The 17,422-nt window shown below is 39.8% G+C and overlaps 1 protein-coding gene across 4 annotated transcripts in view; it reads right to left on the bottom strand.

Annotated features, from left to right (window-relative positions):
• Nucleotides 1–17,422, bottom strand: part of LOC106051406 (uncharacterized) — a 152,063-nt gene that overhangs the window by 41,643 nt on the left and 92,998 nt on the right. The gene's annotated exons all lie outside the window — the stretch shown is intronic.

Below are 17,422 nucleotides of genomic sequence, written 5' to 3'. Positions count from 1 at the left end.
GGAAGAATAGATGTATAGACGGAAGGAAGAATAGATGGATAGACGGAAGAAAGAATAGATGGATAGACGGAAGGAAGAATAGATGGATAGACGGAAGGAAGAATAGATGAATAGACGGAAGAAAGAATAAATGGATAGATGGAAGGAAGAATAGATGGAGAGATGGAAGGAAGAATAGATGGAGAGATGGAAGGAAGAATAGATGGATAGATGGAAGGAAGAATAGATGGATAGACGGAAGGAAGAATAGATGGAGAGATGGACGGAAGAAAAGATGGATAGACGGAAGGAAGAATAGATGTATAGACGGAAGGAAGAATAGATGTATAGACGGAAGGAAGAATAGATGAAGAGATGCAAGAAAGAATAGATGGAGAGATGAAAGGAAGAATAGATGGATAGATGGAAGGAAGAATAGATGGATAGACGAAAGAAAGAATAGATGGGGAGATGGAAGGAAGAATAGATGGAGAGATGGAAGGAAGAATAGATGGAGATATGGAAGGAAGAATAGATGGATAGACGGAAGAAAGAATAGATGGAGAGATGGAAGGAAGAATAGATGGATAGATGGAAGGAAGAATAGATGGATAGACGGAAGAAAGAATAGATGGGGAGATGGAAGGAAGAATAGATGGAGAGATGGAAGGAAGAATAGATGGATAGACGGAAGGAAGAATAGATGGGGAGATGGAAGGAAGAATAGATGGAGAGATGGAAGGAAGAATAGATGGATAGACGGAAGGAAGAATAGATGGGGAGATGGAAGGAAGAATAGATGGAGAGATGGAAGGAAGAATAGATTGATAGATGGAAGGAAGAATAGATGGATAGACGGAAGAAAGAATAGATGGGGAGATGGAAGGAAGAATAGATGGATAGACGGAAGGAAGAATAGATGGAGAGATGGAAGGAAGAATAGATGGAGAGATGGAAGGAAGAATAGATGGAGAGATGGAAGGAAGAATAGATGGATAGATGGAAGGAAGAATAGATGGATAGACGGAAGAAAGAATAGATGGGGAGATGGAAGGAAGAATAGATGGATAGACGGAAGGAAGAATAGATGGAGAGATGGAAGGAAGAATAGATGGAGAGATGGAAGGAAGAATAGATGGATAGACGGAAGGAAGAATAGATGGAGAGAAGGAGGGAAGAATAGATGGAAAGATGGAAGGAAGAATAGATGGATAGACGGAAGGAAGAATAAATGGATAGACGGAAGGAAGAATAGATGGAGAGACGGAAGGAAGAATAGATGGAGAGATGGAAGGAAGAATAGATGGATAGATGGAAGGAAGAAAAGATGGATAGATGGAAGAAAGAATAGATGGGGAGATGGAAGGAAGAATAGATGGAGAGATGGAAGGAAGAATAGATGGATAGACAGAAGAAAGAATAGATGGGGAGATGGAAGTAAGAATAGATGGAGAGATGGAAGGAAGAATAGATGGATAGACGGAAGGAAGAATAGATGGATAGACGGAAGGAAGAATAGATGGATAGATGGAAGGAAGAATAGATGAATAGACGGAAGGAAGAATAGATGAATAGACGAAAGGAAGAATAGATGTATAGACGGAAGGAAGAATAGATGGATAGACGGAAGGAAGAATAGATGGAGAGATGGAAGGAAGAATAGATGGAGAGATGGAAGGAAGAATAGATGGATAGATGGAAGGAAGAATAGATGGATAGACGGAAGGAAGAATAGATGGAGAGATGGACGGAAGAAAAGATGGATAGACGGAAGGAAGAATAGATGTATAGACGGAAGGAAGAATAGATGTATAGACGGAAGGAAGAATAGATGAAGAGATGGAAGAAAGAATAGATGGAGAGATGAAAGGAAGAATAGATGGATAGACGGAAGGAAGAATAGATGGAGAGATGGACGGAAGAAAAGATGTATAGACGGAAGGAAGAATAGATATAAAGACGGAAGGAAGAATAGATGTATAGACGGAAGGAAGAATAGATGAAGAGATGGAAGAAAGAATAGATGGAGAGATGAAAGGAAGAATAGATGGATAGATGGAAGGAAGAATAGATGGATAGACGAAAGAAAGAATAGATGGGGAGATGGAAGGAAGAATAGATGGAGAGATGGAAGGAAGAATAGATGGAGATATGGAAGGAAGAATAGATGGATAGACGGAAGAAAGAATAGATGGAGAGATGGAAGGAAGAATAGATGGATAGATGGAAGGAAGAATAGATGGAGAGATGGAAGGAAGAATAGATGGGGAGATGGAAGGAAGAATAGATGGATAGATGGAAGGAAGAATAGATGGGGAGATGGAAGGAAGAATAGATGGATAGATGGAAGGAAGAATAGATGGATAGATGGAAGGAAGAATAGATGGGGAGATGGAAGAAAGAATAGATGGGGAGACGGAAGGAAGAATAGATGGATAGACGGAAGGAAGAATAGATAGAGAGATGGAAGGAAGAATAGATGGAGAGATGGAAGGAAGAATAGATGGATAGACGGAAGGAAGAATAGATGGAGAGATGGAAGGAAGAATAGATGGAGAGATGGAAGGAAGAATAGATGGATAGACGGAAGGAAGAATAAATGGATAGATGGAAGGAAGAATAGATGGAGAGACGGAAGGAAGAATAGATGGAGAGATGGAAGGAAGAATAAATGGATAGATGGAAGGAAGAATAGATGTATAGACGGAAGAAAGAATAGATGGGGAGATGGAAGGAAGAATAGATGGAGAGATGGAAGGAAGAATAGATGGAAAGACAGAAGAAAGAATAGATGGGGAGATGGAAGGAAGAATAGATTGAGAGATGGAAGGATGAATAGATGGATAGACGGAAGGAAGAATAGATGGATAGACGGAAGGAAGAATATATGGATAGATGGAAGTAACAATAGATGAATAGACGGAAGGAAGAATAGATGAATAGACGGAAGGAAGAATAGATGTATAGACGGAAGGAAGAATAGATGGATAGACGGAAGGAAGAATAGATGAATAGACGGAAGGAAGAATAGATGGATAGACGGAAGGAAGAATAGATGAATAGACGGAAGGAAGAATAGATGGATAGATGGAAGAAAGAATAGATGGAAAGACGGAAGGAAAAATAGATGGATAGACGGAAGAAAGAATAGATGGATAGACGGAAGGAAGAATAGATGGATAGACGGAAGGAAGAATAGATGAATAGACGGAAGGAAGAATAGATGGATAGACGGAAGGAAAAATAGATGGAGAGATGGAAAGAAGAATAGATGGATAGAAGGAAGGAAGAATAGATGGATAGATGGAAGGAAGAATAGATGGATAGACGGAAGGAAGAATAGATGTATAGACGGAAGGAAGAATAGATGTATAGACGGAAGGAAGAATACATGGATAGACGGAAGGAAGAATAGATGGAGAGATGGAAGGAAGAATAGATGGAGAGATGGAAGGAAGAATAGATGGAGAGATGGAAGGAAGAATAGATGGAGAGATGGAAGGAAGAATAGATGGATAGACGGAAGGAAGAATAGATGGAGAGATGGAAGGAAGAATAGATGGATAGATGGAAGGAAGAATAGATGGATAGACGGAAGGACGAATAGATGGAGAATGGAAGGAAGAAAAGATGGATAGACGGAAGGAAGAATAGATGTATAGACGGAAGGAAGAATAGATGTATAGACGGAAGGAAGAATAGATGAAGAGAGGGAAGAAAGAATAGATGGAGAGATGAAAGGAAGAATAAATAGATAGATGGAAGGAAGAATAGATGGATAGACGAAAGAAAGAAAAGATGGGGAGATGGAAGGAAGAATAGATGGAGAGATGGAAGGAAGAATAGATGGAGATATGGAAGGAAGAATAGATGGATAGACGGAAGAAAGAATAGATGGGGAGATGGAAGGAAGAATAGATGGAGAGATGGAAGGAAGAATAGATGGATAGATGGAAGGAAGAATAGATGGATAGACGGAAGAAAGAATAGATGGGGAGATGGAAGGAATAATAGATGGAGAGATTGAAGGAAGAATGGATGGAGAGATGGAAGGAAGAATAGATGGATAGATGGAAGGAAGAATAGATGGAGAGATGGAAGGAAGAATAGAAGAATAGACGGAAGGAAGAATAAATGGATAGACGGAAGGAAGAATAGATGGATAGACGGAAGGAAGAATAGATGGATAGACGGAAGGAAGAATAGATGGATAGACGGAAGGAAGAATAGATGGATAGACGGAAGGAAGAATAGATGGATAGACGGAAGGAAAAATAGATGGAGAGATGGAAGGAAGAATAGATGGATAAAAGGAAGGAAGAATAGATGGATAGATGGAAGGAAGAATAGATGGATAGACGAAAGAAAGAATAGATGGGGAGATGGAAGGAAGAATAGATGGATAGACGGAAGGAAGAATAGATGGAGAGATGGAAGGAAGAATAGATGGAGAGATGGAAGGAAGAATAGATGGATAGACGGAAGGAAGAATAGATGGAGAGATGGAAGGAAGAATAGATGGATAGACGGAAGGAAGAATAGATGGAGAGATGGAAGGAAGAATAGATGGAGAGATGGAAGGAAGAATAGATGGATAGACGGAAGGAAGAATAAATGGAAAGATGGAAGGAAAAATAGATGGAGAGACGGAAGGAAGAATAGATGGATAGATGGAAGGAAGAATAGATGGAGAGATGGAAGGAAGAATAGATGGATAGACGGAAGAAGGATAGATGGGGAGATGGAAGGAAGAATAGATGGAGAGATGGAAGGAAGAATAGATGGATAGACGGAAGAAAGAATAGATGGGGAGATGGAAGGAAGAATAGATGGAGAGATGGAAGGAAGAATAGATGGATAGACGGAAGGAAGAATAGATGGATAGACGGAAGGAAGAATAGATGGATAGATGGAAGGAAGAATAGATGAATAGACGGAAGGAAGAATAGATGAATAGACGGAAGGAAGAATAGATGTATAGACGGAAGGAAGAATAGATGGATAGATAGAAGGAAGAATAGGCGGATAGACGGAAGTAAGAATAGATGGATAGACGGAAGGAAGAATAGATGAATAGACGGAAGGAAGAACAGATGGATAGATGGAAGGAAGAATAGATGGATAGACGGAAGGAAAAATAGATGGATACACGGAAGAAAGAATAGATGGATAGACGGAAGGAAGAATAGATGGATAGACGGAAGGAAGAATAGATGGATAGACGGAAGGAAGAATAGATGGATAGACGGAAGGAAAAATAGATGGAGAGATGGAAAGAAGAATAGATGGATAGAAGGAAGGAAGAATAGATGGATAGATGGAAGGAAGAATAGATGGATAGACGGAAGGAAGAATAGATGTATAGACGGAAGGAAGAATAGATGTATAGACGGAAGGAAGAATACATGGATAGACGGAAGGAAGAATAGATGGAGAGATGAAAGGAAGAATAGATGGATAGATGGAAGGAAGAATAGATGGATAGACGAAAGAAAGAATAGATGGGGAGATGGAAGGAAGAATAGATGGAGAGATGGAAGGAAGAATAGATGGAGATATGGAAGGAAGAATAGATGGATAGACGGAAGAAAGAATAGATGGAGAGATGGAAGGAAGAATAGATGGATAGATGGAAGGAAGAGTAGATGGATAGACGGAAGAAAGAATAGATGGGGAGATGGAAGGAAGAATAGATGGAGAGATGGAAGGAAGAATAGATGGATAGACGGAAGGAAGAATAGATGGGGAGATGGAAGGAAGAATAGATGGAGAGATGGAAGGAAGAATAGATGGATAGACGGAAGGAAGAATAGATGGGGAGATGGAAGGAAGAATAGATGGAGAGATGGAAGGAAGAATAGATTGATAGATGGAAGGAAGAATAGATGGATAGACGGAAGAAAGAATAGATGGGGAGATGGAAGGAAGAATAGATGGATAGACGGAAGGAAGAATAGATGGAGAGATGGAAGGAAGAATAGATGGAGAGATGGAAGGAAGAATAGATGGAGAGATGGAAGGAAGAATAGATGGATAGATGGAAGGAAGAATAGATGGATAGACGGAAGAAAGAATAGATGGGGAGATGGAAGGAAGAATAGATGGATAGACGGAAGGAAGAATAGATGGAGAGATGGAAGGAAGAATAGATGGAGAGATGGAAGGAAGAATAGATGGATAGACGGAAGGAAGAATAGATGGAGAGATGGAAGGAAGAATAGATGGAGAGATGGAAGGAAGAATAGATGGATAGACGGAAGGAAGAATAAATGGAGAGATGGAAGGAAGAATAGATGGATAGATGAAAGGAAGAAAAGATGGATAGACGGAAGAAAGAATAGATGGGGAGATGGAAGGAAGAATAGATGGAGAGATGGAAGGAAGAATAGATGGATAGACAGAAGAAAGAATAGATGGGGAGATGGAAGTAAGAATAGATGGAGAGATGGAAGGAAGAATAGATGGATAGACGGAAGGAAGAATAGATGGATAGACGGAAGGAAGAATAGATGGATAGATGGAAGGAAGAATAGATGAATAGACGGAAGAATAGATGAATAGACGAAAGGAAGAATAGATGTATAGACGGAAGGAAGAATAGATGGATAGACGGAAGGAAGAATAGATGGAGAGATGGAAGGAAGAATAGATGGAGAGATGGAAGGAAGAATAGATGGATAGATGGAAGGAAGAATAGATGGATAGACGGAAGGAAGAATAGATGGAGAGATGGACGGAAGAAAAGATGGATAGACGGAAGGAAGAATAGATGTATAGACAGAAGGAAGAATAGATATATAGACGGAAGGAAGAATAGATGAAGAGATGGAAGAAAGAATAGATGGAGAGATGAAAGGAAGAATAGATGGATAGACGGAAGGAAGAATAGATGGAGAGATGGACGGAAGAAAAGATGGATAGAAGGAAGGAAGAATAGATATAAAGACGGAAGGAAGAATAGATGCATAGACGGAAGGAAGAATAGATGAAGAGATGGAAGAAAGAATAGATGGAGAGATGAAAGGAAGAATAGATGGATAGATGGAAGGAAGAATAGATGGATAGACGAAAGAAAGAATAGATGGGGAGATGGAAGGAAGAATAGATGGAGAGATGGAAGGAAGAATAGATGGAGATATGGAAGGAAGAATAGATGGATAGACGGAAGAAAGAATAGATGGAGAGATGGAAGGAAGAATAGATGGATAGATGGAAGGAAGAATAGATGGATAGACGGAATAAAGAATAGATGGGGAGATGGAAGGAAGAATAGATGGATAGACGGAAGGAAGAATAGATGGGGAGATGGAAGGAAGAATAGATGGAGAGATGGAAGGAAGAATAGATGGATAGACGGAAGGAAGAATAGATGGATAGACGGAAGGAATAATAGATGAATAGACGGAAGGAAGAATAGATGGATAGATGGAAGGAAGAATAGATGGATAGAAGGAAGAAAGAATAGATGGGGAGATGGAAGGAAGAATAGATGGATAGACGGAAGGAAGAATAGATGGAGAGATGGAAGGAAGAATAGATGGAGAGATGGAAGGAAGAATAGATGGAGAGATGGAAGGAAGAATAGATGGATAGATGGAAGGAAGAATAGATGGATAGACGGAAGAAAGAATAGATGGGGAGATGGAAGGAAGAATAGATGGATAGACGGAAGGAAGAATAGATGGAGAGATGGAAGGAAGAATAGATGGAGAGATGGAAGGAAGAATAGATGGATAGACGGAAGGAAGAATAGATGGAGAGATGGAAGGAAGAATAGATGGAGAGATGAAAGGAAGAATAGATGGAAAGACGGAAGGAAGAATAAATGGATAGACGGAAGGAAGAATAGATGGAGAGACGGAAGGAAGAATAGATGGAGAGATGGAAGGAAGAATAGATGGATAGATGGAAGGAAGAATAGATGGATAGACGGAAGGAAGAATAGATGGATAGACGAAAGGAAGAATAGATGGAGAGATGGAAGGAAGAATAGATGAATAGACGGAAGAAAGAATAGATGAATAGACGGAAGGAAGAATAGATGTATAGACGGAAGGAAGAATAGATGGATAGACGGAAGAAAGAATAGATGGATAGACGGAAGGAAGAATAGATGGATAGACGGAAGGAAGAATAGATGAATAGACGGAAGAAAGAATAAATGGATAGATGGAAGGAAGAATAGATGGATAGACGGAAGGAAAAATAGATGGATAGACGGAAGGAAGAATAGATGGATAGACAGAAGGAAGAATAGATGGTTAGACGGAAGGAAGAATAGATGGATAGACGGAAGGAAGAATAGATGGATAGACGGAAGGAAAAATAGATGGAGAGATGGAAGGAAGAAAAGATGGATAGACGGAAGGAAGAACAGATGTATAGACGGAAGGAAGAATAGATGTATAGACGGAAGGAAGAATAGATGAAGAGATGAAAGGAAGAATAGATGGATAGATGGAAGGAAGAATAGATGGATAGACGAAAGAAAGAATAGATGGGGAGATGGAAGGAAGAATAGATGGAGAGATGGAAGGAAGAATAGATGGAGATATGGAAGGAAGAATAGATGGATAGACGGAAGAAAGAATAGATGGAGAGATGGAAGGAAGAATAGATGGATAGATGGAAGGAAGAATAGATGGATAGACGAAAGAAAGAATAGATGGGGAGATGGAAGGAAGAATAGATGGATAGATGGAAGGAAGAATTGATGGATAGACGGAAGAAAGAATAGATGGGGAGATGGAAGGAAGAATAGATGGATAGATGGAAGGAAGAATAGATGGATAGACGGAAGAAAGAATAGATGGGGAGATGGAAGGAAGAAAAGATGGATAGACGGAAGGAAGAATAGATAGAGAGATGGAAGGAAGAATAGATGGAGAGATGGAAGGAAGAATAGATGGATAGACGGAAGGAAGAATAAATGGATAAATGGAAGGAAGAATAGATGGAGAGACGGAAGGAAGAATAGATGGAGAGATGGAAGGAAGAATAAATGGATAGATGGAAGGAAGAATAGATGTATAGACGGAAGAAAGAATAGATGGGGAGATGGAAGGAAGAATAGATGGAGAGATGGAAGGAAGAATAGATGGATAGACAGAAGAAAGAATAGATGGGGAGATGGAAGGAAGAATAGATTGAGAGATGGAAGGATGAATAGATGGATAGACGGAAGGAAGAATAGATGGATAGACGGAAGGAAGAATAGATGGATAGATGGAAGTAACAATAGATGAATAGACGGAAGGAAGAATAGATGAATAGACGGAAGGAAGAATAGATGTATAGACGGAAGGAAGAATAGATGGATAGACGGAAGGAAGAATAGATGAATAGACGGAAGGAAGAATAGATGGATAGACGGAAGGAAGAATAGATGAATAGACGGAAGGAAGAATAGATGGATAGATGGAAGAAAGAATAGATGGAAAGACGGAAGGAAAAATAGATGGATAGACGGAAGAAAGAATAGATTGATAGACGGAAGGAAGAATAGATGGATAGACGGAAGGAAGAATAGATGAATAGACGGAAGGAAGAATAGATGGATAGACGGAAGGAAAAATAGATGGAGAGATGAAAAGAAGAATAGATGGATAGAAGGAAGGAAGAATAGATGGATAGATGGAAGGAAGAATAGATGGATAGACGGAAGGAAGAATAGATGTATAGACGGAAGGAAGAATAGATGTATAGACGGAAGGAAGAATACATGGATAGACGGAAGGAAGAATAGATGGAGAGATGGAAGGAAGAATAGATGGAGAGATGGAAGGAAGAATAGATGGAGAGATGGAAGGAAGAATAGATGGAGAGATGGAAGGAAGAATAGATGGATAGACGGAAGGAAGAATAGATGGAGAGATGGAAGGAAGAATAGATGGATAGATGGAAGGAAGAATAGATGGATAGACGGAAGGAAGAATAGATGGAGAGATGGAAGGAAGAAAAGATGGATAGACGGAAGGAAGAATAGATGTATAGACGGAAGGAAGAATAGATGTATAGACGGAAGGAAGAATAGATGAAGAGATGAAAGAAAGAATAGATGGAGAGATGAAAGGAAGAATAGATGGATAGATGGAAGGAAGAATAGATGGATAGACGAAAGAAAGAAAAGATGGGGAGATGGAAGGAAGAATAGATGGAGAGATGGAAGGAAGAATAGATGGAGATATGGAAGGAAGAATAGATGGATAGACGGAAGAAAGAATAGATGGAGAGATGGAAGGAAGAATAGATGGATAGATGGAAGGAAGAATAGATGGATAGACGGAAGAAAGAATAGATGGGGAGATGGAAGGAAGAATAGATGGAGAGATGGAAGGAAGAATAGATGGAGGGATGAAAGGAAGAATAGATGGATAGACGGAAGGAAGAATAGATGGAGAGATGGAAGGAAGAAAAGATGGGTAGACGGAAGGAAGAATAGATGTATAGACGGATGAAGGAATAGATGTATAGACGGAAGGAAGAATAGATGAAGAGATGGAAGAAAGAAGAGATGGAGAGATGAAAGGAAGAATAGATGGATAGATGGAAGGAAGAATAGATGGATAGACGAAAGAAAGAATAGATGGGGAGATGAAAGGAAGAATAGATGGAGAGATGGAAGGAAGAATAGATGGAGATATGGAAGGAAGAATAGATGGATAGACGGAAGAAAGAATAGATGGAGAGATGGAAGGAAGAATAGATAGAGAGATGAAAGGAAGAATAGATGGATAGATGGAAGGAAGAATAGATGGATAGACGAAAGAAAGAATAGATGGGGAGATGGAAGGAAGAATAGATGGATAGATGGAAGGAAGAATAGATGGATAGACGGAAGAAAGAATAGATGGGGAGATGGAAGGAAGAATAGATGGAGAGATGGAAGGAAGAATAGATGGATAGATGGAAGGAAGAATAGATGGATAGACGGAAGAAAGAATAGATGGGGAGATGGTAGGAAGAATAGATGGATAGACGGAAGGAAGAATAGATGGAGAGATGGAAGGAAGAATAGATGGAGAGATGGAAGGAAGAATAGATGGATAGACGGAAGGAAGAATAGATGGAGAGATGGAAGGAAGAATAGATGGATAGATGGAAGGAAGAATAGATGGATAGACGGAAGAAAGAATAGATGGGGAGATGGAAGGAAGAATAGATGGAGAGATGGAAAGAAAAAGAGATGGATAGATGGAAGGAAGAATAGATGGATAGACGGAAGAAAGAATAGATGGGGAGATGGTAGGAAGAATAGATGGATAGACGGAAGGAAGAATAGATGGAGAGATGGAAGGAAGAATAGATGGAGAGATGGAAGGAAGAATAGATGGAAAGACGGAAGGAAGAATAGATGGAGAGATGGAAGGAAGAATAGATGGAGAGATGGAAGGAAGAATAGATGGATAGACGGAAGGAAGAATAAATGGATAGATGGAAGGAAGAATAGATGGAGAGACGGAAGGAAGAATAGATGGAGAGATGGAAGGAAGAATAGATGGATAGATGGAAGGAAGAATAGATGGATAGACGGAAGAAAGAATAGATGGGGAGATGGAAGGAAGAATAGATGGAGAGATGGAAGGAAGAATAGATGGATAGACAGAAGAAAGAATAGATGGGGAGATGGAAGGAAGAATAGATGGAGAGATGGAAGGAAGAAGAGATGGATAGACGGAAGGAAGAATAGATGGATAGACGGAAGGAAGAATAGATGGATAGATGGAAGGAAGAATAGATGAATAGACGGAAGGAAGAATAGATGAATAGACGGAAGGAAGAATAGATGTATAGACGGAAGGAAGAATAGATGGATAGACGGAAGAAAGAATAGATGGATAGACGGAAGGAAGAATAGATGGATAGACGGAAGGAAGAATAGATGAATAGACGGAAGAAAGAATAAATGGATAGATGGAAGGAAGAATAGATGGATAGACGGAAGGAAAAATAGATGGATAGACGGAAGGAAGAATAGATGGATAGACAGAAGGAAGAATAGATGGTTAGACGGAAGGAAGAATAGATGGATAGACGGAAGGAAGAATAGATGGATAGACGGAAGGAAAAATAGATGGAGAGATGGAAGGAAGAAAAGATGGATAGACGGAAGGAAGAACAGATGTATAGACGGAAGGAAGAATAGATGTATAGACGGAAGGAAGAATAGATGAAGAGATGAAAGGAAGAATAGATGGATAGATGGAAGGAAGAATAGATGGATAGACGGAAGGAAGAATAGATGGAGAGATGGAAGGAAGAATAGATGGATAGACGGAAGGAAGAATAGATGGAGAGATGGAAGGAAGAATAGATGGATAGAAGGAAGGAAGAATAGATGGATAGATGGAAGGAAGAATAGATGGATAGACGGAAGGAAGAATAGATGTATAGACGGAAGGAAGAATAGATGTATAGACGGAAGGAAGAATAGATGTATAGACAGAAGGAAGAATAGATGGAGAGATGGAAGGAAGAATAGATGGAGAGATGGAAGGAAGAATAGATGGAGAGATGGAAGGAAGAATAGATGGATAGATGGAAGGAAGAATAGATGGATAGACGGAAGGAAGAATAGATGGAGAGATGGACGGAAGAAAAGATGGATAGACGGAAGGAAGAATAGATGTATAGACGGAAGGAAGAATAGATGTATAGACGGAAGGAAGAATAGATGAAGAGATGGAAGAAAGAATAGATGGAGAGATGAAAGGAAGAATAGATGGATAGATGGAAGGAAGAATAGATGGATAGACGAAAGAAAGAATAGATGGGGAGATGGAAGGAAGAATAGATGGAGAGATGGAAGAATAGATGGAGATATGGAAGGAAGAATAGATGGATAGACGGAAGAAAGAATAGATGGAGAGATGGAAGGAAGAATAGATGGATAGATGGAAGGAAGAATAGATGGATAGACGGAAGAAAGAATAGATGGGGAGATGGAAGGAAGAATAGATGGAGAGATGGAAGGAAGAATAGATGGATAGACGGAAGGAAGAATAGATGGGGAGATGGAAGGAAGAATAGATGGAGAGATGGAAGGAAGAATAGATGGATAGACGGAAGGAAGAATAGATGGGGAGATGGAAGGAAGAATAGATGGAGAGATGGAAGGAAGAATAGATTGATAGATGGAAGGAAGAATAGATGGATAGACGGAAGAAAGAATAGATGGGGAGATGGAAGGAAGAATAGATGGATAGACGGAAGGAAGAATAGATGGAGAGATGGAAGGAAGAATAGATGGAGAGATGGAAGGAAGAATAGATGGAGAGATGGAAGGAAGAATAGATGGATAGATGGAAGGAAGAATAGATGGATAGACGGAAGAAAGAATAGATGGGGAGATGGAAGGAAGAATAGATGGATAGACGGAAGGAAGAATAGATGGAGAGATGGAAGGAAGAATAGATGGAGAGATGGAAGGAAGAATAGATGGATAGACGGAAGGAAGAATAGATGGAGAGATGGAAGGAAGAATAGATGGAAAGATGGAAGGAAGAATAGATGGATAGACGGAAGGAAGAATAAATGGATAGACGGAAGGAAGAATAGATGGAGAGACGGAAGGAAGAATAGATGGAGAGATGGAAGGAAGAATAGATGGATAGATGGAAGGAAGAAAAGATGGATAGACGGAAGAAAGAATAGATGGGGAGATGGAAGGAAGAATAGATGGAGAGATGGAAGGAAGAATAGATGGATAGACAGAAGAAACAATAGATGGGGAGATGGAAGTAAGAATAGATGGAGAGATGGAAGGAAGAATAGATGGATAGACGGAAGGAAGAATAGATGGATAGACGGAAGGAAGAATAGATGGATAGATGGAAGGAAGAATAGATGAATAGACGGAAGGAAGAATAGATGAATAGACGAAAGGAAGAATAGATGTATAGACGGAAGGAAGAATAGATGGATAGACGGAAGGAAGAATAGATGGAGAGATGGAAGGAAGAATAGATGGAGAGATGGAAGGAAGAATAGATGGATAGATGGAAGGAAGAATAGATGGATAGACGGAAGGAAGAATAGATGGAGAGATGGACGGAAGAAAAGATGGATAGACGGAAGAAGAATAGATGTATAGACGGAAGGAAGAATAGATGTATAGACGGAAGGAAGAATAGATGAAGAGATGGAAGAAAGAATAGATGGAGAGATGAAAGGAAGAATAGATGGATAGACGGAAGGAAGAATAGATGGAGAGATGGAAGGAAGAAAAGATGGATAGACGGAAGGAAGAATATATATAAAGACGGAAGGAAGAATAGATGTATAGACGGAAGGAAGAATAGATGGGGAGATGGAAGGAAGAATAGATGGAGAGATGGAAGGAAGAATAGATGGATAGATGGAAGGAAGAATAGATGGATAGACGAAAGAAAGAATAGATGGGGAGATGGAAGGAAGAATAGATGGAGAGATGGAAGGAAGAATAGATGGAGATATGGAAGGAAGAATAGATGGATAGACGGAAGAAAGAATAGATGGAGAGATGGAAGGAAGAATAGATGGATAGATGGAAGGAAGAATAGATGGATAGACGGAATAAAGAATAGATGGGGAGATGGAAGGAAGAATAGATGGATAGACGGAAGGAAGAATAGTTGGGGAGATGGAAGGAAGAATAGATGGAGAGATGGAAGGAAGAATAGATGGATAGACGGAAGGAAGAATAGATGGGGAGATGAAAGGAAGAATAGATGGAGAGATGGAAGGAAGAATAGATGGATAGATGGAAGGAAGAATAGATGGATAGAAGGAAGAAAGAATAGATGGGGAGATGGAAGGAAGAATAGATGGATAGACGGAAGGAAGAATAGATGGAGAGATGGAAGGAAGAATAGATGGAGAGATGGAAGGAAGAATAGATGGAGAGATGGAAGGAAGAATAGATGGATAGATGGAAGGAAGAATAGATGGATAGACGGAAGAAAGAATAGATGGGGAGATGGAAGGAATAATAGATGGATAGACGGAAGGAAGAATAGATGGAGAGATGGAAGGAAGAATAGATGGAGAGATGGAAGGAAGAATAGATGGATAGACGGAAGGAAGAATAGATGGAGAGATGGAAGGAAGAATAGATGGAGAGATGGAAGGAAGAATAGATGGATAGACGGAAGGAAGAATAAATGGATAGACGGAAGGAAGAATAGATGGAGAGACGGAAGGAAGAATAGATGGAGAGATGGAAGGAAGAATAGATGGATAGATGGAAGGAAGAATAGATGGATAGACGGAAGGAAGAATAGATGGATAGACGGAAGGAAGAATAGATGGAGAGATGGAAGGAAGAATAGATGAATAGACGGAAGAAAGAATAGATGAATAGACGGAAGGAAGAATAGATGTATAGACGGAAGGAAGAATAGATGGATAGACGGAAGAAAGAATAGATGGATAGACGGAAGGAAGAATAGATGGATAGACGGAAGGAAGAATAGATGAATAGACGGAAGAAAGAATAAATGGATAGATGGAAGGAAGAATAGATGGAGAGATGGAAGGAAGAATAGATGGAGAGATGGAAGGAAGAATAGATGGATAGATGGAAGGAAGAATAGATGGATAGACGGAAGGAAGAATAGATGGAGAGATGGACGGAAGAAAAGATGGATAGACGGAAGGAAGAATAGATGTATAGACGGAAGGAAGAATAGATGTATAGACGGAAGGAAGAATAGATGAAGAGATGCAAGAAAGAATAGATGGAGAGATGAAAGGAAGAATAGATGGATAGATGGAAGGAAGAATAGATGGATAGACGAAAGAAAGAATAGATGGGGAGATGGAAGGAAGAATAGATGGAGAGATGGAAGGAAGAATAGATGGAGATATGGAAGGAAGAATAGATGGATAGACGGAAGAAAGAATAGATGGAGAGATGGAAGGAAGAATAGATGGATAGATGGAAGGAAGAATAGATGGATAGACGGAAGAAAGAATAGATGGGGAGATGGAAGGAAGAATAGATGGAGAGATGGAAGGAAGAATAGATGGATAGACGGAAGGAAGAATAGATGGGGAGATGGAAGGAAGAATAGATGGAGAGATGGAAGGAAGAATAGATGGATAGACGGAAGGAAGAATAGATGGGGAGATGGAAGGAAGAATAGATGGAGAGATGGAAGGAAGAATAGATTGATAGATGGAAGGAAGAATAGATGGATAGACGGAAGAAAGAATAGATGGGGAGATGGAAGGAAGAATAGATGGATAGACGGAAGGAAGAATAGATGGAGAGATGGAAGGAAGAATAGATGGAGAGATGGAAGGAAGAATAGATGGAGAGATGGAAGGAAGAATAGATGGATAGATGGAAGGAAGAATAGATGGATAGACGGAAGAAAGAATAGATGGGGAGATGGAAGGAAGAATAGATGGATAGACGGAAGGAAGAATAGATGGAGAGATGGAAGGAAGAATAGATGGAGAGATGGAAGGAAGAATAGATGGAGAGATGGAAGGAAGAATAGATGAATAGACGGAAGGAAGAATAGATGGAGAGAAGGAGGGAAGAATAGATGGAAAGATGGAAGGAAGAATAGATGGATAGACGGAAGGAAGAATAAATGGATAGACGGAAGGAAGAATAGATGGAGAGACGGAAGGAAGAATAGATGGAGAGATGGAAGGAAGAATAGATGGATAGATGGAAGGAAGAAAAGATGGATAGACGGAAGAAAAAATAGATGGGGAGATGGAAGGAAGAATAGATGGAGAGATGGAAGGAAGAATAGATGGATAGACAGAAGAAAGAATAGATGGGGAGATGGAAGTAAGAATAGATGGAGAGATGGAAGGAAGAATAGATGGATAGACGGAAGGAAGAATAGATGGATAGACGGAAGGAAGAATAGATGGATAGATGGAAGGAAGAATAGATGAATAGACGGAAGGAAGAATAGATGAATAGACGAAAGGAAGAATAGATGTATAGACGGAAGGAAGAATAGATGGATAGACGGAAGGAAGAATAGATGGAGAGATGGAAGGAAGAATAGATGGAGAGATGGAAGGAAGAATAGATGGATAGATGGAAGGAAGAATAGATGGATAGACGGAAGGAAGAATAGATGGAGAGATGGACGGAAGAAAAGATGGATAGACGGAAGGAAGAATAGATGTATAGACGGAAGGAAGAATAGATGTATAGACGGAAGGAAGAATAGATGAAGAGATGGAAGAAAGAATAGATGGAGAGATGAAAGGAAGAATAGATGGATAGACGGAAGGAAGAATAGATGGAGAGATGGACGGAAGAAAAGATGTATAGACGGAAGGAAGAATAGATATAAAGACGGAAGGAAGAATAGATGTATAGACGGAAGGAAGAATAGATGAAGAGATGGAAGAAAGAATAGATGGAGAGATGAAAGGAAGAATAGATGGATAGATGGAAGGAAGAATAGATGGATAGACGAAAGAAAGAATA

The sequence above is a fragment of the Biomphalaria glabrata genome, chromosome 2 (assembly GCF_947242115.1).
Source record: "Biomphalaria glabrata chromosome 2, xgBioGlab47.1, whole genome shotgun sequence".
Lineage (NCBI taxonomy): Eukaryota > Metazoa > Mollusca > Gastropoda > Planorbidae > Biomphalaria > Biomphalaria glabrata.
Note: the sequence above shows the minus strand (reverse complement) of the source record. Positions and strands in the feature narration are given on the sequence as shown.